Raw genomic sequence first — 26,456 nt, forward strand, 5'->3', positions numbered from 1 at the left:
TGAAAATGCAGGGTAATGTTATGTTTATTTTGCTTTTTTCGTTTTATTTTTGGTATTTGGATTTTTTGTGGGTAAGATGGTGAAATACTTGTAAATGGGTATGTTTTAGTTTATGAACATGTAAGTGGATATGAAATGATAGTGTTGCTGCTAAATGTTGCTCAACACTGAATGGACAGAATGGTTGTAACTTTTTTAAATGCAATATGATGAAGTCAGCTTATTTATATTGTCCAACGATTGTGTGTTGATAATGTTGGAGATGCAGGATGTATTCCAGAAACTAAAACTACAATCAAAGAACTGGAACATGTACAAGACTAAAATATATTGAAAATAAATGCATACTGAAAACAAGTCACTTTAGTGTTTCTCTATGCAGTCTAATTCACTTGATGGAGAGGCATATACACACCTAGTATTAATCTACAATATGGCAAAGGGACAAATTACGAACATCCATATGTGTTTGATCTTTATATCTTCTATCAAATACATGACTAACAAAAATTGGCTTGCGTTGGCTGCGTGTATTCGACTTGCACATAACTGACATGAACAGTACTTGGTGGAGCCTTATGCACACCTAATTTAATTCTACAATTTGACAATAAATACAAATCACAAAGACTCCTGAGATGCTGCTTCTCAAAACAGAATACAAGCTTTATTCACCAATGCTGACATCCTACAACCAAATACTATGTCTGAGTTTAAGATCACCTGTCAAATGACATATAAAACTACTTGGTGGAGGCATAAATCATGCAATTGAGATGTTCATAATCACCAAAACATTATAAAAACAGGGTACAATTCACAACAACATAATAAACCTAAAATCTGAAAGATAGAGATGTTCATAATCACCAAAACATTCGAAAAACATGATATAATTCACAGCAACATAATAAACCTAAAATCTGAAAGATAGAGATGTTCATAATCACCATCAGAAATTGTACCATTCAATATCAGTAGTGTGTAACCTCCAATTTGTAAAATCATTAAACCCCCAAATGAATGAATGAAAAATACCTTAGATGAAGATGACCAAGATTTGCATTTCCAAAACTATGAATCACTATCAATACTTCTATGAGAGATCGATTAAACTTAAATCTAGGCCTGAATCGATATTTTACAGAAGAATCAATTGATTCATTATTGTTGATGAAGTTTTCTGCAGATGAATCTCTAAGAAACCCCCAAATGAATCATAGATGAAGATAACCCAGATTTGCATTTCCAAGATTATGAATCAGTGTCATTACTTCTATGAGAGATCGATTAAACTTAAATCTATCCTTAAATCGATGTTTCACAGAAGAGTTGATCGATTCTTTCGTTATTGTCGATGAAGTTTTGTGCGGCTCAAATGAATGGAATTAGATGAAATGATAATGAGTTATGTCTCAGGATCTGTTGACATAGTGTTGGTAGATTTTTGTGGCTCATTTGAGTTGTTGGTCAGGGACCAGGGTATTGAGATATGGCATGATTCCTGAGCCAAACCATGTTGCAGTTCAAGATATGGCCCATCTGTTAACTAATTGTTGGTCAGGGACCTATTATGTTTGACCATTTTCTGATTAATTGTTGGTCACTTGGTGAGGTACTTGAGATATGGCATGATACACGAGCCAAACTTTTGAACCCTGGTGAACCATAGTTCTATAGTTATGGCCTTCAAAATTAGGTAACCGCCTCGTTTTACTCTTAAAGATAATGATGTGTGAAATTAAGAGATGAGACGGGTCTGGAGAGGACAATAATGATGTATTTTGAAAAATTACGTCTCGACTGAAGAGGCGTGGTCTGCCAAGGGACTAGAAGTTTAGCACCATGCACCATAAATGGACATTTATGGTGAATCTAACCACTCTGCAAAAGGATGAGAAACTGATATAATTGAAATTACTCTTAATCAAACCAAAAGAATAAAGAAAATTTGCAGAGAGAAGAAGATAAAGAGACGGCTGAACCAAACCAACCTGCAGTTCAAGATGTTGTTGAAAATCAGTCACCAGCATTAGAAAATGCAAAACAAGCAACTCATGCATTAAGAAGTGAAGAGGCTGAGAGATTGATTTCTTATTTAGAACAATAAATTCCAAATAAGAGGATGCAGGAAGAAGAAAATAGGAGACAAGAAGAATTTGATAGGCAAAGGATTGAGAACGAAGAAGAGTACCAGTTTTAGATCAGAAAATATGAGGCAAGATGTGCAAGGAAGAGGAGAGAAAGGCAAGAAAGGCTAGAGAGACTTGAACATCATTGGATTAAGACAAGAAGTGCCACAGAAAGTGAAAGTGATGAGGAAGGTGGAGAAGCAGTAGAATTTGATGAGGATGATAGCAGCAGTGTATTTACTGATCCAGAAAAATAGGTTCGCGAGAGAAGAAGACGTGAGAGAGATGATGCAGAAATGTATCTACTCTATTTGGCATAGAAAGATCAACCCATGATATTTGCTCGTACATGTCTGAACCCCTGAACGTGGATTCAGACGATGAGGAGATACCAGGGATGGACGTAGATGGCAATCCTATTGCAGCAGAGGTTCAGGAAGAAGAAAATGAAGGATCAGAAGATGATGAGGATGGAGGTCATGGTCATGCAGCTTCTACCAGCACTGATAGCGGCGTAGACTTCTCCTATGAAGAAGAGGGATTTAACACCGACGATGACGATGATCAGTGGTGATCATCTGAAGAGCATTGGAAAAATCTTTTGATGAAGACTTAGGAGGATTGCATTCCTTGAAGTCTTAAGATCATCTTCGTGAAAATTCACAAAGATTTTCCTAATGTGTGTAGTTGTTGATGCTGTTGGAACTGAAGGAGAGGTTTATTCTTCTGTTATACATCTTCTATGCATGGTAAGTGTTTTTTTTTTTGGGGTTTTTTTTATTTCAGCACAAGGTTTGATCTTGTAAAGGTGTTACTTTGCTGTTCACAAAGATCAAACTCGGTAGTAGTAGTGGTAGGTATTTTGCTGGTACTTGTTATGGAGGTTATGTAAGTGAAGCATGCATAATCAGGGAATTTTGCTTGTCGGACAGCATCGGAGTTGGTTGTTCAGGTGTAAGTTGAACTGGAATTGGTAGTGTGTCTAGTTTTTTTTTCTTATGGGTTTGATTGTTGCACTGGTGTTGGCCGTAAAACAAATTGTAAATAGAACTACTTAGTAATGAGCGGGATGATCTGAAATGTTGAGGGTGTTTGTAAATGTGGTTAATGAAATTGCAATTGTTTCTTTTTTCGGTTTCTCTTTGTGATTTTTAATGAAAGGAATAATGGTATGTTAAACTGTGGTATGTTGAAGCAAAATAGGCATTATTCTCTATCCAGTCTAATTCACTTGATGGAGAGGCATATACACACCTAGTCTGAATCTACAATCTGGCAAAACATAGAGATGTTCATACTTCATAATCACCATAAGAAATTGTACCATTCAGTAAATATACACAAGAGTGCTGATTTTATTTTGCTTATTGACCTTATTTGTTTGACCTATTATGTTTGGCCAGTTTTTTATTTTAATTGTTGGTCAGGGAATTGAGATATGGCATGACATGAGCCAAACCATGCTGCAATTCAAGATATGACCGATCTGTTAACTAATTAATCAATTATGTCAGGAATACACTAGTGTTCCAATTAATCAAATCAAGATATTGCAATACACCAGCGTCACATAATGCTTGTCAACAGGTGTTGGCTCTTCCGGATCTGCAAATGCGTAAACCCTGGTAAACCGTGCATGATCAACAAATGCTGGTGTCTATGAATTTTGCAAAAAATCAATTATGATTGTAGTAATAATGTAGTAGGAAAAATTGCGTCTGAAATTCAATAAGGAATGACTATTTTGTTAAATAAGGAAGGTAAAATTTTAATTTTAACAAGTGTACTATCTCATTGACATGAATGCTTAACGTGTCAGGATATTTAGAGATTTCTTTAGGGTTTCAACAAGATTATAGGAGTCTAATTAGAACTGACAATCAGTAGTCTAATACTACAATCCTAATGCAATATTTTTCTGTTGGGTCTCGCAAAATCCGCAAAATCGCACTTTCCATACATCACCTTGATTTTCGTTTGTTATATTCATGGTAAACATAACCCACCCACTATATTTAGATTTTCATACTAGATATGTATAGAAAAAAAACACTATATTTAGCTAGATTTGGATCCTAGAAATAAGAAATTTGATACCTCGTTCATAAGTAAAAGCAAGAAGAAATTGAGAGGATGAATCTAATGAGAAATGTGTTGTTCCTTCCAATGGTCTTGTTAATAATGATCCTCCTCCTCCGAAGGGCTTTGATTCATGGGATGACTTTGTGTAAAGCATTGGTGATATACTAGAAGAGTATGTCGATGAAGAATGGGAATTAATTCATATTAAGAAAATGATCCATGTTGAAAATGATCCTCCTCCTAAGGTTTTTGCTTCTTGGGATGCATTTGAGAAAAGCGATGGTGAACATTTGGATAATGATTACAATGAATAAGAACATGGGAAGCCACCAAGACAAGCAAATTTATGGTTGGGCACTCGACATTGACTAAATTCAAGTTTTTTACGTTATTTTTAGTATGCTAATTTTATTAATGTGTAAGCAAAATTATGTAGCAGTCAAAAGGCCTACTGTTCAATTGTGCTCTCAATTTTTATTTTATTTTTTGGTTAAGTTTGTCAGATTTGGCATTGCAATTTATGAAAAATTTGGCTATATTTTTCAACTCTGATACAAGACTCAATATACAGTCCCTGTCATATTCATGATCCTATCAATTTAACAGCAAAGCCACAACAAAATCATGGTTAACCCTAACTCTTCAGATCCAAATCTCTAAACCAAGCCCCCGTAAACACATTACTCGTTCATTCTGTTTTGTCAAAATATTGAAACCGCAACAGATGAACAATGGAACATATGCACTTGGAATCTAAAGAAAATATTGCATCCGTAAATATTAAACATTCACAAAAAGTATACTTCCAAGCAGCTTTATAAACAAACTAATTAAACATCCAAAAAAAAAACATAAGATACACTAATAACACAAAAAAAAGACACATATATATATTACTAAACAAAAGATGATGGATAAAGATGTTATTGAATACCATTCTTGCATAGCAAAACCATGAAAACAGAGGACTAGATCAGTTAGAATCCCCTTCTTCTTCACTGTTGTTGTCGACAATCGTAACCACATCTTTGTATGGCCAATCATCATCATCATCAACATCATTGTCTTCATCTTCGTCCTCAAGCGCTGTCCCAAACCAAAAGAAGTGTTTTGGATCATCATCATCCTCCTCCTCATCATCATCCTAAGAATCATCTTCATCGTCCTCCTCTTCTTCATCGTCAACAACATCATAATCATCATCCTCTTCATCTCCAAAACAAGAAACAATCTTGCAACCAAAATAACCAACAATCTCTTTGTCTTCATCAAGAAGAAGAAATCAGAAGAGTTACTACTAGAGCAGTCATTTTGTCTGGTTTGATACTAAAACTTTCAGTTTTTGATACTGAAACCCTAGGTTCAGTTTAGAGAGAGACTTGGAAAAGAAATGGCCGAGTAGTACTTTCCTAGTCTCCCTTGCTCGTGTTTTATACCGTGACACGTTTTCACTTTAATATTCAACCTCTAGATTAGCCACGTACAAGCATGATAACTTGGCTAGTGAACAAGTATAGCTTTGCAAAATAAATAAATACAGTATAATAATATAAAATAAAAAAATTGAGTGGAAAGTTAACATCAAGGAATTTAACTTGGAAGAAATATAAATTGGTTTACAAGCTCGTCCAAGAGTGACATCGGTAAAAATGGAAAATTAGCATTAAGCAATTTGTCTCGGTGGAATACTCCATGAAAACTTAGATTTGGACGAAAAATTCTTGCTAAGATCGTGACATCGAAATAAATAAAAATTGGTTTAGAAGCTCGTCCAAGAGTGACATCGGTAAAAATTAAAAATTACCATGGATCGTGACATCGAAATATAAATTGGTTTACAAGCTCGTCCATGAGTGACATCGGTAAAAATAGAAAATTAAATCAATTTATCTCGGTGATCTCCGGAAACTTAGATTTGGATGAAATATACTTGCTATGATATCTTGACATCGAAATAAAAATCAGGGGTTTAGAAGCTCGTCCAAGAGTGACATCGGTAAAAATGGAAAAATACCATCAATCAATTTATCTTGGTGGAGATATGCCAGAAACTTAGATTTGGATGATAAATACTTGCTAAGATCGTGACATCGAAATAAAAATTGGTTTACAAGCTCGTTCAAGAGTGACATCGGAAAAAATAGAAAATTACCATTAATCAATTTATCTTAGTGGAAATACTCTCGGAAACTTAGATTTGGATGAAGTATACTCTCTAAGATCGTGACATCGAAATAAAAATTGGTTTAGCTAAATAAGCCATGTCCAATAGTGACATTGGTAAAAAACTTGGATATCGAGTCTTGTCGACGAAGCCAATCATAGTCGTTTGTGACTTCATAATGCCGACCAACCAAATAAACTAGTTACACCTGATAACCTAACATCCCCAAACATCCTTGCCAATATTATCGGATGATCAGTCCGATACGACCAATAATGCGATATTATCGGATATTCATATGTATGTATCACTGATATTTCATGTTTTGTCCAGATTAAAGGCACAGACATGATAAAATCCTATCTTATCATCCAGTATTTTAAAAAATAAATATTGATCGGTTCTTTTAATACAAATTTAATTGTAAGAGCTAGCTAGAATTTCTTCTAAGAATATGAATTGGGATTTTAATCAAAAAAATTGCACCAAAAAGCATTTATGATCTTCCAAGGCACTAGCTACTACTATATTAATAATTTATTATTTTGCTTCTAAGAATATGTGAATTGGGAGTAAAATAGTGCAATGTTGTTGACTAAGTAGTAAAGAAAAGATACTATTATATCCAAGGAACTAGTAACAAAGGAATTAGCTAGTACAATAATAAGTACTCCAGTTTGCAGTGGTATTTTTTGATCTTTGATTATTTCTACTTTAACAATTTGTGTAGAATATCAAGTGGGACCCTGTCCTAAATACCAGCCCCATCACTAAATACTAGGAGTATATATATGGAACATTCCTATGATTGTTTTTTGAATTTTAGGGGTACATTCCTATGGTAGTTGTACTTTAGGACTTCTTTTTATGTGTGACTGAAAGAGAAGTATTAACTGTGTTAGAGCATTGCTCAGTCGAACTCGCATGCGTTGCTATCTCAAGCATGTTTGTCAATGTTAGTGATCAAAACTATAAATCTTGATTTCTAGTCTATTATATATAAGTCTCAGACTAGGATAGAAAGTGTAGTAGAGCTCAAGGACTTCATGGCGATTCATCATACAAGTAGAAGAACTACTCAAGGAACCGGTGGAACTTCTCGACACAAAGGTATGTGAAGACTTGAACTTATCTGTCACTAAAAAGTATGTTTATTCTATCTCCTACTCTTTGAGACAAGAAGACGTATGCGATATATATATAGACTTGGATTATACACATTTGGTATTTCGAGCCGAGTATACCTCGCCTATCTATATCTCGAAATATGTGTTGGTATGCTTTTCGCTTCGATCAAGTTTATCGTTACCATGTGGACTAAAGTCATGATATGTTCGAATCATCTTGAAAATTTCTTTGACGAGAAATGTTGTAACAACTATATAACGTCCTCTAAGAATGTTTCAATGATTGAAATGAGAGTTTAGATTACATAACCAATGATGGAGATAAGCATTATTGTGGAAACACATTTATGTATAAGTACTATTCCTTGAACCAAAGTTTGTGAACTTTGTTGATCAAGAGAACCGGAAGAATGGCATGAGCCAAGTCCGCGAACTCAGTCCGCGAACTGCCGAAGTTCTCAAACCTGAGAATTTCTGCTGGAGTTGACAAACTACTTGAGTGAATCTAAGTCCGCGAACTCAGTCCGCGAACCCAGTCCGCGAACCGGGGAAGTTCTCATACCCGAGAATTTCTGCTGGAGTTTGTAAACTCTGCCCGGTAAATTAAGTCCCTGAACTTAGTCTGCGAACTTGAGAAGGTTATATATCTGAAGATGATTTCTGAACTTAAACTTAAAAATACTAAGGAATGCATTTTGCAAACTGTGGCTATAAAATTTCATGAACCGATTCAAGTGAATCAAATCATATTTGCTTCAATTGTGTCTTGTGTAGTACATGAGATTTCCTTGCAATTGAACAACTCTCTAACTAGTTCATTTGAAGTCATTTGAACTAGTTATGGTGAAGAATAACATGGTTGATATGAAATGTTCATATGGCTAAACATTTGGTTAACTATTGTTGAACCAACAAGTGCATATATTTGGGTACGGCTAAAAAACCTAGAACAAGTGCATTGTCAAGTGTGTATAACAAGATAAGTTTTCGATCTAACGGTTGAGAAATATTAGCTTGAATCTAAATCAGGATTTCATCTAAAGAATATTGAATTCTTTGTTACTAAGCTAACATTGATTGCGAACCCTGATTTGAAAGACTATATAAAGGAGACATCTAGTATTGTGCAAAACTAATCCCCACACCTTACGTGCGATACTAGTTTGCGTGATAGAGTCGACTCTCCTTTAAACTATGGTTTTCTTCTTCTAAAACCAGGTTAACATCTTGTTTCGCTACCATACGATTAAGATTTTTGTGAGGTGATTGATAACTCTAGGATGTTCTTCGGGAATATAAGACCGGATTATCAATTGGTTCCTATTCACCTTGATTATTATCAAAAGACGGAACAAAACCTTTAGGGTTTATCTGTGGGAGGCAGATTGATCCTTTGATAGACTTGTCTATGGGAGATGGATTTGTTTATTCTCAAAGCCCGCGATTTTGGGTCGTAGGAACTCTTAGTTGTGGGTGAGATCAGTTAAGGGAATCAATTGCGCAGTATCCTGCTGGGATCAGAGGCATAGGGAGTACAACTGTACCTTTGATCAGCGGGGGACTGATTGGGGTTCAACTACAATCCAGTCCGAATTTATCTTGGAGTAGGTTAGTGTATGTAGCGGTTTAATACAGTGTGTGTTCAATCTGGACTAGGTCCAGGGGTTTTTCTGCATTTGCGGTTTCCTCGTTAACAAAATTTCTGGTGTCTGTGTTATTTCAATTTCCGCATTATATTGTTTTATCTTTATCATTGAAATAATACAGGTTGTGTGTTAGATCATCAATTAGAGTAATCCAAACTTTGGTTGTTGATTGTCATTGATTGATTCTTGGATATTGGTCTTTGGTACCATCCAAGTTATTCCTTGTGTTTGATTAAAAACTTGCTGATTTCTATAGCTCGAGTAAATCAAAACAAGAGAGAGATATTAACTCCTTGAGATACTTTTACCTAGATTGAGTCTGACTGTCTAGTTGATTCTCTATAAAGTATTTCGGAGTTAGTCCATACAGATTGCTAAGAGAAATATTGGGTGGTGTTGTTATACCCCTGCTTTTTGAATTGGTATCAGAGCAAGCAAACACATTCAAGACCTTACAAGTCTGTGTTTGTAGCGATCTGATTTTATAGACAGAGGTGCTATCTCTATTAACGTAGCACCAGTCTTCGATGGCTCTAATTACTTATGGTGGAAAATTTCTATGCGAGCTTTTCTTCAAGCGCGTGATTTTCAATAATGGGTATATGTTGTTAATGGCTATGATGCTCCCATTGTGGCCTGGAGATGTAAACGTTCCCAAGAATATTGATGAATATAATCCTACTGAGATACTTGCTGTAAAGAAAAATTCGGACGGTTTGAATGCCGTCATACATGCCATTACCCCAAATCTTCAGCACCATGTGTCAAATTGCACTAGGTCTAGAGATGCTTGGGATATTTTAGAAACCGTATTTGAAGGTTACTCTAGTAAAAAGGAAGCTAGCCTTCAAAACCTTAATTCTGATTGGGAGAACCTTTGTATGGAAGATTAAGATACATTTGATGAGTTTAATCACAAAGTGTCTGAAATTGTTAATGCATCTTTTGCATTGGGTAAGACTATTCCTGAAAAGGACATTGTGATGAAAATTCTCAGATCGCTGCCATCTAGATACGAGTCTAAGAAGCTGATAGACACATTCTTGTGTCCGGTTTGTCTCGATTCTATATGTTGTTAGGGCTCATTTTTGTACTTATTATGGTGTTTTATTTATTTGTAGGTATTTTTGGCCAATAAACATTTTTGGAAAAAATTGGCTCGAAAAGTTGTCGGAAAGCACCCGGAGGACATTTGCTATTCGGACTCTCACTTTGGATAAGGGGTAACCTAATTACTAAGGGGCATCCCATTTCTAGGCATTTACTAATCGCACCCCTACTCTGGATAAGGGGCAACCATCTTCAACATTCAAAAATCAGGTTTTTGGCTGGAAAAAAGTGCAGTTAAAGAGCAGTTTTGGCAATCGTGATTTGAAGGAGTTTGAGGTCGATTAAACCTCTGATTTTCATAGGATAGACTCCTTATGGGTCTAGGAATCTGATATGGGTGTTTAAATCGATTAGAATGGGCTCAATCGACGGATTTTTCTCACAACAAGAAAATATGGAAAGTCACGTGTGTGACCTGTTTTAGGGAATTTTAGAGAGATTAAAGCGTTGTAAACCTTCCCAAAGATTTGTATCTATCTAAGGAAAAGTTTAGAATAAAAAGGAAAGCTCAGAAACGCGTAGAAATCCTAAAACAAGAAATTGTCGCAACTTGGCCGTGAAGAGAAGGAAAGAGATTTTGGAAGATTTGGGAGAGATTTAATCGGTATTTTTGATATAAATAGATGTCTTGGGTCATATAGAAGAGGTGTCGAGAGTTTGGGAACCTAAGGAGAGCCAGAGAAGAAGAAATCAGAGCTTTACCAAACTCTGTTTCTGCTGCTGCTGCTGCTAAAGAAGAAGAAGAACGCGAAGAACATTGACGCTCGGTAGACAGTCGCAGAAAAGTGTCGTTGTTTAACAGCTGAAGAACATTAAGATGTTCAGGGCAGTCTTATTCTAGGGTCTTAAAATCAGTGACAAAGCAACAGTTTTTCTGTAACAGTTCCATTGTAACAGCTGTTTTGCAACACCAATACACTGTTGCAAACAGTATGTGTTATTACTTTTCACTCTTTTAATCATCTTTTGAGCAACAAACACATATTTTGAGGTCATGATTAATATGAGGAGCTAAACCCCATTGCTGAGGCGATAGAGGAAGCTATTTTTCCAATAAAAAGTGGTATATTCTATTTTATGTTTTTATTTGCAATAATTATATGATTATTTGCCTTGAACTATTATTGAATATGATTTTTATTTGAGTGATTGTGATCTATTTTGATGGAGTATGCTTAGTTTTAAGACTTTTGATGCTTCATACTTGGTATTTACAATTATTACTTTTGAAAATCTACTTGTTGCAATATTTTAGAATCAAATTAAACAAGAAAATTGCACAAATATAAGTATTTATTTAATCACTTTGAATTTGGAAAATAGTGGAATCTTAGCCTCAGTGTTTCTTTTAGTATTGATATCATCTTTGATTGAGTTTTCTATAATTTTTAGTGAGTTTTCTATTTTAATATTAGAATTTAAGTCTAATTAATATCCTTCACAAGTCTGAGAATCGAACCACTTTTACCACTCACTACAAATCACATCATAAGCATGCCATCGTTGAGGGAAATAACCTTGATAATCTTTCCAGAAATACATTGGTTGGAAAGCTAAAAATCTTTGATCATGAGCATACATCCAAAATCAGAAAGGATGTTGCCTTTAAAGCACAGAAGAACACTAAGGTACTTGATAAAAGTAAAAGTGTTTATGTCTCTGAGGATGATCAGTCTGAGGGTGATTTTTCGGATGAAGATCTTGACAAATCAGTCTCCTTGATTACAAGACAGTTTAGGGATCTTCTATTGAAGAGAAGTAAACAGTTTTCAAGAGACAAACCTAGGTCGTCAGATAAACCTCACAATCGCGTCCCTCCTAAAAACAGGGATGATGACGAGGACATGCCACAGTGCTTTAAGTATAAAGGTTTTGGTCATTTTGCAAACGAGTTACCAAATCGTAGAAAATACACTGGGAACAAAGGTCTTGCTGTAGCACTTGATGAGATGTCTGAGATATATGATTCTGATGAAGATAGGAAATCAAGTGTTGGTCTTCTATGTGAAAACATTGATTTTGATAATTGTAGAAATACATATATCAACCTTGATGGTTTCGGTGAAGAAGAGAATCCAATCAAGCTGGAAGAATCAATTGACCTATCCTTTGGAAACTCTGTTTGTAATGTTTCAGGATCTACTATGTGTCTGGATGCTTTCACACCACAAATGCCTGAATACTATCAAAGTTTGACGTGCTCATTTTGTTCTCAGAAGGGTCATGAACTATCAAGATGTTACAAGTACAAACATCAAGTGAGGCACGCCAACAAACTTCAACGAAGAACAAATAGATTGGCATGGAAGCTTAAACTTGCTCAGAAGACTGCTGAGGTATATAGGATTTTATCTTCGTCTAAGAAGTTGGTTTCCAAATACAAAATAAGACCATTAGAGAAGAAGGTATGGTCAAATCGCTTTGATAGACAGAATTCTGAGGATTCCTCTCGAGAGGAAAATGGTGGACAGATTGTTATTCACCACAACACAAATTGATTGTGTTGTTTGGTAAATCTTGTCTCATGTGACTGATCAAAAGAGACAAGGTCGTATACCAATCAGGCTTTATTAAAAGTTTTTCTTCTTCTTTTCTTAGTTGTTTGTCTATCAAAATAAAAGAAAGGGTTATTATCGACAATTCTACTCTTATAGGGTTTAGAGTTTGGCGTCCACAAACCTGTTTAAAAGTTGCGAACCCTACATTTCTTTTTCCTCTCTGATATCATTTATATCTTAAGACTGCTTGATGACATTGTGAATTCCACTCACAAAAACCAGTTGTTTATAATTGTTCTCTAAGCATCATGTCTTTGGATGGAAAAGATGTCAATATGATTGTTAAGCCATCAATCAAGGAAAAAGAGAAATCTCCAGTAACTCCTTCCTTGAAAAGAAAGAGGAGGAATACAAGAAAGCCAAGGGATGTCCCTTATAACTCTCAGAAGTTTTCCGATGTTCTTGATGAGTTGAAGGAAGTAAGAAAGGAGATTAGTGAAAGTCTTGCGTTTTAAGATCTTTGGAAATTCAGAAGGCCCTGGTTCGACATCATCAGCCAAGATGGTTCGTTGGTATTGACTCCTTCCTCCACGAACCTTACATTCCAATGGTTATTGACGACAAGGAGTTCGGGAATGATAAGGAATTTCTCAAAGACATTGTTTCCTAGTATGTCTTCTTTTTGGTTTAGTTGGGAGAATAACTAGTGCTTTGAATAGCAATGATTGTGACTACACATAGCTATTATTTTTCATCTTTTTTTTTAGGTTTATTGGTTTAAATTCTAAAAATATTTGGATGATGATGTTTTGCAGTATTTAATCATTATGATTTGTTATATTGCAATTTGTTATGGGATATTGGTGTTTACGTCCGTGAACTATGTTTGTCCCATACTTTGTCAAAAATAAAGTCGTTCGTGTTCGGTATTCACGTACTGGTAAAAGAAAGAATAGACTTTTGACAAATACAAAAGTTAAGCCTATATTGTCAATTATTTGATGGAAGATAGGTTAAAATCTTTTGTTTTCAAGGATTATGTCTATTGTTGTCATTATGCAAATAGTGATTGAAGATATAATGAATCCTTGTGTATTCCGCAGTATTGATCATCCCTGATCCATATTTTATGTATTACTGTGAGGCTCCGTAATGTATCTTATGTTGAGCATTATACAACCAAGTTGATTTTTTTAGCTTAGTTGTTGTTCCGTGAGATATGTTATGTCGAGCATATTGAACTAAATTAATCATCTTGTTTGGTTATTTAGTTATTGCTCCGTAAGTATTCTTATGTCGAGCAAAACAAACGAAAATTAAATTGATTACTTTTGTAATTAGTTTGGTTGTGTATTCCAATTAGATTAATTATGGGTTCTCTTGTAATTAATCTAGTTGAGTATTTTTGTGACTCCATAAGGTTTTCTTGTGTTGAGTATATGAACAGTTAAGCTAATCATCATCTTATGGTTAACTTACTCGTATCTCCGTAAGTTCTCTTATGTTGAGCAAAATCAATTGAATTGATCACTTTTTGTGTTTAATTTGGTTGTGTATTCCGATTAAATTAGTCATGGGTTTATTTGTGACTAATTTGATTGAGTTTTTGGATATAGAAAATCATTCTCATGGTTTTTGGTGTCCAATAATAATCCTTCTTTTCTTTTGAAATTAAGGTCGCTTTTGTTGTTCTTTCGGGAATGACATCAAATGGGGGAGAGTTCTTTTGAAATTGTGCTTAATGGTCATATCTTGAGGGGTGTGCGGCTATGGAATTTTAGAGGAGTTATCTTGTATCTTTAAACTCCTTGATGAATGCATTAAACTTCGGCTTTATGATTGCATCTAAATTAGTTGGTATGTATTTTTTTTAGTCATGAAATGTCTCTTTCGGAAATTTCATTATGATCCCGTTCTTGTACCTTTGCCAATTTTATTGACAAAAAGGGGGAGAATTAATATGTAGTTCACACTACAAATACATATGGTTTTCGGATCATTGTGTAAGGGGGAGTGGTTTCCATGTGATATGGAGTATTGACTAAGGAGGAGTGATACATATCACCATAGTATTATTGTTGAAGTTGTGATACAATTGGACTTTGACATTGTGTGATAATACTATGACATTGTATAACAATGATCGAGACCGATGCTTTCTCTATATTATAGCTACGGATCTTCAACAGCGGTGATGCTAAACTTACAACCTTTGGGATCATTGAAGTACTTGGAAGTGACGAAGATTTCGAGGAATGTTGAAGATTAGACATGTGGAATAGGAGCTACTAAAGTTTCTTTATCTTTTTTGTATTTCATATGTATTGATAGTTTTGCCACTAAAATACACAAAGGGGGAGATTGTTAGAGCATTTCTCGCTCGAACTCGCATGCGTCGCTATCTCAAGCATGTTTGTCAATGTTAGTGATCCAAACTATAAGTCTTGATTTCTAGTCTATCATAGCTAAGACTCGGACTAGATAGAAAGTGTAGTTGGGCTCAAGGACTTCATGGAGATTCATCATACAAGTAGAAGAACTGCTCAAGGAACCAGTGGGACTTCTCGACAAAAAGGTATGTGAATACTTGAACTTATATGTCACTCAAAAGTCTATCTATTCTATCTCATACTCTTTGAGACAAGAAGTTGTATGCTATATATATAAACTTGGATTATACACATTTGGAATTTCGAGCCGAGTACACCTCGCCTATCTATATCTCGAAATATGTGTTGGTAAGCTTTTCGCTTCGATCAAGTTTATCGTTACCATGTGACGAAAGTTATGATATGTTTCAATCATCTTGAAAATTGCTTTGAGGAGAAATGGTGTAACAACTATATAACATCCTCTAAGAATATTTTAATGATTGAAATGCGAGTTTAGATTACATAACCAATGGTCGACATAAGCATTGTTGTGGAAACACATTTATGTATAAGTCCTTTTCCTTTAACAAAAGTTTGCGAACTTTGTTGATCAAGAGAACCAGAAGAATGGCATGAGCCAAGTCCGCGAACTCAGTCCGCGAACTGCCGAAGTTCTCAAACCCGAGAATTTCTGCTAGAGTTGACAAACTATTTGCGTGAAGCTAAGTCCACGAACTCAGTCCGCGAAACCAGTCCGCTAACCGGCAAAGTTCTCATACCCGAGAATTTCTGCTGGAGTTTGTAAACTTTACCCGGTAACTTAAGTCCGGGAACCTATTCTGCGAACTTGAGAAGGTTATATATCTGAAGATGATTTCTGAACTTAAACTTAAAAAGACTAAGGAATGCAGTTTGCAAACCGTGGCTATAAAATTTCATGAAACGATTCAAGTGAATCAAATCAACTTTGCTTCAATTGTGTCTTGTGTAGTGCATGATATTTCCTTGCAATTGAACAACTTTCTAACTAGTTCATTTGAAGTCATTTGAACTAGTTATGGTGAAGAAGAACATGGTTGATATGAAATGCTCATATGTCTAACCATTTGGTTAACTACTGTTGAACCAACAAGTGCATACGTTTGGGTACGGTTAACAGACTTAAGCGTGCATTGTCAAGTGTGTATAACAAGCTAAGTTTTCGATCTAACGGTTGAGAAATATTAGCTTGAATCTAAATCAGGTTTTCATCTAATGGTGAATATTGAATGATTTGTTACTAAGATAACATTGATTGCAAATCCTGATTTGAAAGACTATATAAAGGAGACATCTAGTATTGTGCAAAACTGATCCCCACACCTTACGTGTGACACTACTCTGCGTGCTAGAGTCGATTCTCCTTTAACCTTTGGTTTGCTTCTTCTATAACTAGGTTAACGACTTAAAGACTTCATTGGGATTGTGAAGCCAGACCGATACTACTTTTATCGTAGTTGTGTGATCTGATCTTGCATCTTCTATCGTAAGAGTACAATAAGATTGATTGGCTTGAGATTGATATCTCTGATAGGCAAGATATCAAAAGTAATCTCAAACATCTTCGTCTCATTGTTTGTGATTCCGAAACATCTTGTTTCGCTACCATACGATTAAGATTTTTGTGAGGTGATTGATAACTCTAGGATGTTCTTCGGGAATATAAGACCGGATTATCAATTGGTTCCTATTCACCTTGATTATTATCAAAAGACGGAACAAAACCTTTAGGGTTTATTTATGGAAGACAGATTGATCCTTTGACAGACTTGTCTGTGGGAGACAGATTTGTTTATTGTCAAAGCCTGCGATTTTGGGTCGTAGCAACTCTTAGTTGTGGGTTAGATCAGCAAAGGGAATCAGGTGCGCAGTATCCTGCTGGGATCAGAGGCGTAGGGAGTACAACTGTACCTTGGATCAGTGGGAGACTGATTGGGTTTCAACTACAGTCCAGTCCGAAGTTAGCTTGGAGTAGGATAGTGTCTGTAGCGGCTTAATACAGCGTGTGTTCAATCTGGACTAGGTCCCGGGGTTTTTCTGCATTTTCGGTTTCCTCGTTAACAAAATTTATGGTGTCTATGTTATTTCAATTTCCACATTATATTGTTTTATCTTTATAATTGAAATAATACAGGTTGTGAGTTAGATCATCAATTAGAGTAATCCAACCTTTGGTTGTTGATTTTCATTGATTAATCATTGGATATTGGTCTTTGATACCATCCAAGTTATTCCTTGTGTTTGATTAAAGACTCGCTGATTTCTATTAGCTCGAGTAAATCAAAACAAGAGAGAGATATTAACTCCTTGAGATACTTTTACCTAGATTGAGTCTGACTATCTAGTTGATTCTCTAGAAAGTATTTCAGAGTTAGTCCAAACAGATTGCTAAGAGAAATATTGGGTGGTGTTGTTAGACCCCCTCTTTTTCAAATTGTATTATAACAAGAGCCTATATTGTATACCCCATAAGATCTGATAACTTTTGGTGTTATCAAAAACAATAAAAAGTTGGTACAGCCATATGTATTTCTTAATTTACTTTTTTTGGTAACAAGATATAAAGCAGAGGAAGAAAACAACCTTTTTTTTTTGGAAATCACATTTCAATTCATTCAAACCCAAATAGTGATTACATGATTGCTTACAAGATTATCAATATCACCAAAATACAAGATAATCAAAACCCAAGTACAAATGAGGACACCAATTGCAAATACATCGCGAAGAGAAAGAGCCATGCACCGCAAAGATATCCAATTTTTGTGACGGTAGTATTTACGAATGTTAGTGTGAACCGGAATCAACTCCGACCATTTGAAATAATTATCTTCTTCAATAAGAGATGCTCCAATTAAAATGGGGTAATTTTCCCAAAATCTTGTAGATACAAATGAATCCGGATGGCCTAAATAAGTATTATTCTTAAATGTAGCAGTATCTTTGATCAGCGCAATGAAGCCTTTTTTTTTTAATTTTTTAATTGTGTAATAAAACATTTTCCTTTTTTTTTCTTCTAAATTTATTAACATTTTATTTTTGGTAAAACTTGGGACCATATTATTTGGAAATATATATATTACCTTAGATAAAAGTGGTTGATTGTTGCTCTTAACAGGGTTACTAATAGGGTTATGGGTGTTATCAAACCTTCTAGAGTATTCTCTCCTTCAAAAGAAGTATTCTGTAAATCACCACGCTACTGCTTTTGTCAATCATCATTACGCTACAGTTTCTCATATTTCACTTCCACTGATCTATGCAATCATAATGAGTACCTTATTTTTTGTGCGCATGCAAAAGAAGAAGATCTGGGTAGCCATAATGAGTATCTTGTTTCTTTCTTGGATACATGCAAAAGAAAAGATAGATCTCTTCAGTACTCCTCTTCTTCTGTTTTGCCAATATAGAGAAGATTATTTTTTGTTTCTAAAATGTCTGTCACAATCTTTTGGCTTGACCCAAATTTGGTATTGGTGCCAAGATCCCTTGTGGTCCAGTCTTTCCATATATTATTGCTATATTTCTTCCATTTGGTCGTGTCTAAATTAAAATCTGATAACTATCATAAGGGCTTATGTTTATATAAGGTATATTATGGAAAACTGAATTGTGCGGACTCAACAAGTTAATTAAAATTGATCGATTAACAAACAAATATCAAGCAAAGAATTTAAAGAACCAATATTTTTGTAAAACTAAACGAAGCAAAATAATATCAACATCCTCAATATTTATTTTTTTTAAAAAAAATCAAAATAAATAATTTCGAAAAACAAAAACCACATTATTCGAAAGTTTCTTTGATAATCTGTTCAACTAAAACCATCGCATCTGGTACTCGTGTTGCAGCGTTAGAAGGATGTGCTGGAACTTCAAGTACCTTTTACTCTAGAGGTGTCTCCCTGGGTATTTTTAGTGTGCCAGACACAGTTTCACCAACAGGCTCATTCGAAGGAATGGGAGCATGGACACCATCCATTTCAACAGAAGCAGAAGCAGGAAGAGTAATATTGTCAACATGAGCTTGAACTTCAGCTAACAGCAGCATGCCAGGAACCTTACACACGCCATCAATAGTTATTGTGATAATTAGCTTTATTGGTACAACCATTATGATGTTGTGGTTTGTACGACATTTTTAATAATATATATGTATATATATATATATATATTAAAAAAGCCCTAATTTCTTTAGGTTAGGAGCATTATCTCTAATTACCTAATTTAGTTGTATTCCGCATATCACTCTCAAGTAAATAAAACATAACAGTTTCCATATCGATAAATATATGCTCATATATGCGTACAACACCACATTGATTTGAGTAAATTTATGATTTATCTTAATACGGAAAAATAGCACGAAAAAATTGCGTAAACACAACACCATGTTAACTGAGTATATATATTCTTTATCAAATTACAATAGATCATAATCATGTACTCTTCGCTAATGTGCATGCCTTGGCTACACTCTTGCCAAATATGTAGGTATCTCTCTCTCTCCATGATTTTCCATGCCTAATCTTCTATGAACAAAATTCTATTTATGGTGTAATTCCCTCCGTAGTTCATGCCTACTCAAAGCCATGCGCAACAACTTCACATGACCCCTCGTTTACTTATACTCCTAGCCTAATTCTAGAGTCTCCTAACCGTGGTTAATTCCAATCTAACTGCCACAATGTGCATCTAGCATGGTGTCACACCCCCACGGTCACACCTAGACCTAGCCATGTTAAAAACCTTGTCATTGTATGACTTAATTAACGTGGATGGTGAATAATTTAGTTTTAACCGAAAAATACCACTCAAACAAAATATAGTTGAAAACCTCCAGCCAAGCGCTAACCATGCCCAAATTCTATTTTGGCTTTCGATATTTGTCAACACCATAATTACAGATACGATTGGCAATAGAAATATATATTGGGATCATTTTTTGTCTTTAAAGGATTAATATACTATGGTCATAACCCTAATTTTTAAATTTGCAATGAACACATAAATAGAATGTTGATAAACTGGAATAAAACCATTTTTGGCACTATAAATCTCACACAAACACGTGAAAATATCCGTTTCTTGTTTGGATCATGAATTTTTAAAGAAGGCCTGCTGATTAAGGATGCGACAATTGGTCACTTTGTACATTAATTTTAATTCATTTTTTTTTATTTCTCTAGATAAATATTGATTAGTTAATTAATTACTAATCAATACAAAGAGGGTTTATGGAACACCAAACGGTGTAATGGTTCGTACACTTCGTATTAAGGGGTACATATTAACCGAATAGAATTTGAAACACCAAAAGACGTGAAAATTCCAGTAGGTGTGTCGTTTGGGGACACATATTGCATCCATTGGATGTATATATAAGCTTTACTCGTATCTTCCAGTAGCATTCAACAAAACAGAAATCCTAAATTCTTCTACATTTAAAAAAATAATAATATTTCACCAGTAATAGTAATGGAAATGTTGCCGGAATTAACTAGCGAGATACTACAGCGCCTCCAAACTGCAGAAGCGTTTTAGCAAGCAAATGTGTTTGTAAAGAGTGGAATTATGTCCTTGCAGACAAAAGAATTGGACTCCTTTTAGGTTTCACTCAAAAAGTGAGAGAAGAAAAAGTTACGCAACTCTTCTACAGAGAACAAATTGAGGAGGAAGATAACTATACGATGATGGAAGATTTCTATCAGATGTTATTTGGAAACAATGGTGCCTGGAATATTATCCAACCCTATGATGAAAACATATCACACCCAATCGTTGGATCTTGTAACGGTCTGGTATGTTTTTATGTTTCACACCACGGCATACAAGATCCTATTTAAATTATGCATCCAACACGGGTGAGCACCTCCATCTGCCATAAATATGCGATCCAACACCAACGCCACAAATTAGTTGGGATCCACGATACGTCGTAGGGGGTTTCGGCTACGGTGAACATACCGGTGAATACAAAGTAGTTCGAATTCAAGTGGGCGGTAAAGTGGACGTACACACACTAGGAGACAACAGGGGATGGAGGAACATTGGGGAATTTCCTTTTACTTTTCATGAATCAGGTGTGTACGCACATGGTTGCATTTTTTGTATAAATCATTATTCTTATGACAATGATCAGATAATATCTTTCAATCTGTACGATGAGACATTCCAGTCACATTATCCACCCCCACATCATATTTATGAGAATGGTGTTTACAGTATTCCAAGACTTGGAATGGTCTTGTCTGGAGTTCGCCTTTTATTTTACAACCTTCACGATTATTATGATCTCCGAATTGATTTTTGGGCACCCATTTCCGATAATGATATTCATGCACGGGCATCCGGTGTAGAATGGAATTGGGAACCTAAGAGGAGCATTGTCTTGGATTGGAATTCTTATATGCTTTTCCGACCTTATAAAGTGATAGCCTTGGGAAAGAACAACGACGTCATATTGCAAAACAACAGATGTTTAGTGCGTTATAATGAACTTACCAGAACTTTGACAGAAATTGCGGAGACAAGGTGGGCAAAGGTTAGAGTTATTCCTCACATGTGGAGCGCCGTCTCGTTGAGGAATTTTGGTGGAAAATCGGAAACATGTACTGATGATGTCCATGCCACTAACATATTCTGTGTGTAGTGTTTTTGTTTTTGTTTTGATCAGAGTAATGTAGCATGGTGTTTAATATATATTTTAATAGTACTATTTCTCATCTTTGATTTTTTTCTTATCTTGTCTAGACTAAAAGTTGTTTTTGAAATTTGAAGAATCGAACTTGGTCTTATTTTGGGTAATAATGGTTGGTATTTTTATTTAATGGAGTTGATGTTTTTAAACATATTCCCGACGAATTTAGAGGAGGACTTTCTTTTATGGTGGTCAATTTGGTACAGAGGAAGGCATTTCTGTATTCCAGTTGTATTTATGGTTATAAATTTTGCGAATCTATAGGGAGACTTTTATGTGTTCATAAAAGTAAATCCGAGAGAGAAAAAGAAAACTGTAAAAAGAAGTGAGAATTTGAGATGCAAAAGGTATAAGTAATTGAGAGAAAAAACAATAATGATATTCTTGAAAATGCACACGAATGAAAAAGATTTTTGAGAAGTCGAAAAAAAAAATGTTGATTACGTGACTAATCGGAATTCTTTTTGTAGACGAATTATAGATTGAAACTGGTGTTTGATACCAAAACACAAAACCAGAACATAAACGGGCAAAACAAATTAGAGACATGTAACACGTCATTTTAATTTCCAAAATTGTGTTATTACGTCTTTTTTATTAATAAATAACTAATAAATATAAGAAATATTGATCAATAAGAAACCTATTTTGTCAATCTAGCCTCTTTTTGAATCATGAACTATAAATTCCACGTCCTAGTCGTTAATATCACGAAGCAATTATTCTTGAAGCCGATCAACTCGTTCTTGAAGTATATTCACCTGTTGTTGGAGACCAAAATAATCACGATCAAAGGGACAACATCATCTACTTTCCCCATGCACCAATTCCACGCAATGATCATCGACAGAAAATGCATTAATCTCACGCAAACGCCAATAATCTGCATGCTTCCTCATGAAGATTATGAACACGCCGAGTCTAGGCTGAAGAACTCGTACATCGTAATCTGATATCTTAAAATCGTCTTCTAGGGTTCTTCTTAATGAATTGTATCTAACAGTTTTAGGACCCATAGCAATAAATTGGTAGCAATATGATGTGCAGTTCATTCTGATCGAAAAGGAAGAGAGGTTGGTAGCAGGAGAGAAGAAAAGCTCCTTGTATTTGTATTGACAATTAGATATGATGGTCGAAAAAAATTAGGTTGATTTATTTATTAAGTTCTTTATGTTCATAAACTACATCCGATTAAAAAGGAAATTAGATAAAGATGGAATATTCATTCCATATATATATATCTCATTATCTATTTTCTGCCATATTTATATATAGTGATACAGAAATTGAAATATTCGATGTTCTTTATCCAAAAAAATGTAGGGGCTAAAAGAGAGATACATAAATTATGGTATCATTAACCCATATTTGTAGTGGTAAATTCATGTTTTGTATTTTATGGATAGTTTCTGTTTTATATTATCAACCAATGCCGCTGTAAATATTAAGATGTTGTTAAGATGGGTATTCCAATTCCAGGAGGTCAGCATTAGTGAATTGGTGCATAAGTAGTTGTAATGAGAATCACATCTGGTTTCTGAAATTCAAATGAAAGCCAGGAAGACCCCTTCCCCTTGATGGACTCTAGTCTTATAGAATCCATTTAATTTCAGCAATCCTTTGTGATTTCAATACAATGTCAAATTTGTGTAATAAAATTAGGCGTGATTTTTCCAAGTTTTCAACACAATACTTGTGCTTTCTATATACTCCTATTCAGTTCTTTGGTCATAGATTGAGCTTTACAATGCAACCAACAACTCCAACACCATTTAATCATACACAAGAAAACAGTCATCATCAAACAAGAAACTTAATACATTAGACAGACATTAAACAGTCATTAATTAAGCAACTCCAACACCATTCAGTCATTAAGATTACAAAAAGCATGAAAATAAATCCTAAATCCAAAACATAAATTCCAAAAAATAGAACAAGATTTAGTCGTCCACAGTCCATATATTCTCATTAGACCACTCTTAATTCCAATTTTTCTCTGTACTTTGATGATACCTATTTCTTCAAAATAGTAACTTGTGTAACCATTTGCAGAATCTGTATCATCATTTCCATTAAAGCAACTTAACCCAAAAAATCCACCAGCTATAAGAAAATTGGAATTGGTAGAGCCTTACCTGTTGTGGGCCATCACTCGGAGTCGTAATCCGACCTTTCCCTATCCGATCGCATATCAGTTTCATAATCAGTCACTATGTTGAGTATGACCTCATTTTCATGTGCTGTTCGTGATAGGTACGCCTGATACTCATCCTCTACACTGACTTCATTCACAGGGTGGGCTGTATAATCCTTATATTTTCCTGCATAAATTGATGCTCTTCTATCCCTAATCCTTCTCATTAAAAACACACCTTGTCTCATTTCCCTTTTCTGCAACAACTGCAAAAATTCTTCTGGGTATTCTTCATCTTTTACTTTCTCTATGATTCTCTTCTTTGTCTCTTCATTTTCTGCCTCATATACTGAGTTTGCATGATAAAACTCATTCCACAACAGACCCATATCATCATCTTGGTTATTGTTCTGCAAACCTACTTCTTCCTCTTCTCTCATATTCATTGCCTCTTCTTTCTTCTTCTTTTTATTCAATCTTATTGCTTTCGATATATGGCACTTAGCTTTCTCTAGTTGCTCCAAATCCATTTCACATACTGCTAATTTGAACCCCATCATCACTTCATTTCTCTTCAAGCACTTCTCCTTATCAACTTCTTCCCCTGTCATTGGGGTCTTTCTTTTTGATGGTTTGGAACCACTTCCTTTTTCTGGGTTATTTGGAGCCATTTTTATCTCAGAAACTTTTTTTCTTATTCTCCTCTCTTGGCTTAATTTTCTCTCTGGAAAATGAATATAATCCTTAATTCCTCTTTCACATTTATTATCTTTTTTTTTTGTTTTTCTTCTGAGACCTATTCCCAAGAGATGCATGCAGCGGTTGAATTCAAAGAAATAATAATACCCTACTAAAATGTCATTCCTTTCATACCTACTTCATGACGTAATGGTTATCCTTTAGATTTTGTTCCCTTTTAAATAAAAATCCAGTTATAGGTTTAAGATATAACCGCTTATAAGATAAAACGTGCAAATATGCGTTACTTGCCTGCTCATTAAGGACGCGACCATTCAAATAAAGCCTGCTCATCAAGGACGCGACCATTCTCCAACAAGTGTATTGGATATCTATATAAGCTTTACTCGTATCTGCTTGAAGAATTCTACAATATTAAGAAAATCCTAAATGCTTTTGAGTTTGTTTGTTTTTTGATAATCTTTCATCGGTATAATAGTGATGGATATGTTGCCGGAATTAACTACCGAGATACTTCAGCGCATCCAAACTGCAGAAAGCATTTTAGCAAGCAAATGTGTATGCAAAGAATGGAATACTATCCTCGGGGACAAAAGAATTGAACTCCTTTTTGGTGACACACCAAGAATAGGGAAAGAAGTTACTCAACTCTTTTATAGAGAGGAAGATTTCATCCCGATCGCAACAACCAACAATCACGACGCCCCGAATGATGGAACCCATGGATATTTGACTAAGTTGCACCCAATAGTTGGATCTTGCAATGGTCTGGTATGTTTTTATGTTTCACACCACGACATACAAGATCCTGTATATATATATTATGAATCCAGAAACTGGTGAGCACCTACATCTGCCACAACTATGCATCCCAATTACACGAGATCAAGTACTTTCGTGGTATCCACCATACAAAGTAGTTGGGGGTTTCGGCTACTGTCAACGTACCAATGAGTACAAGGTAGTTCGAATTCGCGTGGATGGTGAAGTTCAAATACACACTCTAGGAGACAAGCTAGAGGAACATAGCAGGAAAGATTCCTTATACTTTTCGTAGTTCAGGTGTGTACGCACATGGTTGTATTTTTTGGAAGGATTTTTGTCAGTGGGATAGTGGCATAGTTTATTTCAATTTGGACACTGAGACATTTCATCAACATTCGCGATCCCCGCATCATATTCCTGGGAGTGAATTCCCATCACTTGGGATGGTTATGTTCGGAGTTCGCCTTTTATTTTACTACATCCATGAGGCCTATGATGATGGAATTAATCAGCCCCGGATAGATTTCTGTGCACCCATTTCCAAAAAAAAAATATTCATGCATGGGCACCTGGCGGCGAATGGAATTGGAATCATAAGATAAGCATTTCCTTGGAAAAGGATGAGGATGAAGGGTGGCCGACCTATTACCGATAGCTTTTGGAAAAAAAAAGGACCTCCTATTGTGGCATAATGGGCGTTTATTGCGTTACAATGCACTCACTAGAACTTGGACGGAAATTTGGGGGGACACTATTGTGGGAAACAAGAAGGGTTGCGATTATTCCTCATATGAGGAGCGCTGTCTCGTTGAAGAATTTTGGTGGACAATCAGAAACATGTACTCATGATGTCCATGCCAACACATTCCTTGGGTTATCTATGTAGTTTTTTTTCTTGTAGTTGTGTTTTTTTTTTTTTTTTTTTTTTTTTTTTTTTTTTTTTTTTTTTTTTTTTTTTTTTTTTTTTTTTTTTTTTTTTTTTTTT

Source organism: Papaver somniferum, chromosome 4, assembly GCF_003573695.1.
Source record: "Papaver somniferum cultivar HN1 chromosome 4, ASM357369v1, whole genome shotgun sequence".
Classification (NCBI taxonomy): domain Eukaryota; kingdom Viridiplantae; phylum Streptophyta; class Magnoliopsida; order Ranunculales; family Papaveraceae; genus Papaver; species Papaver somniferum.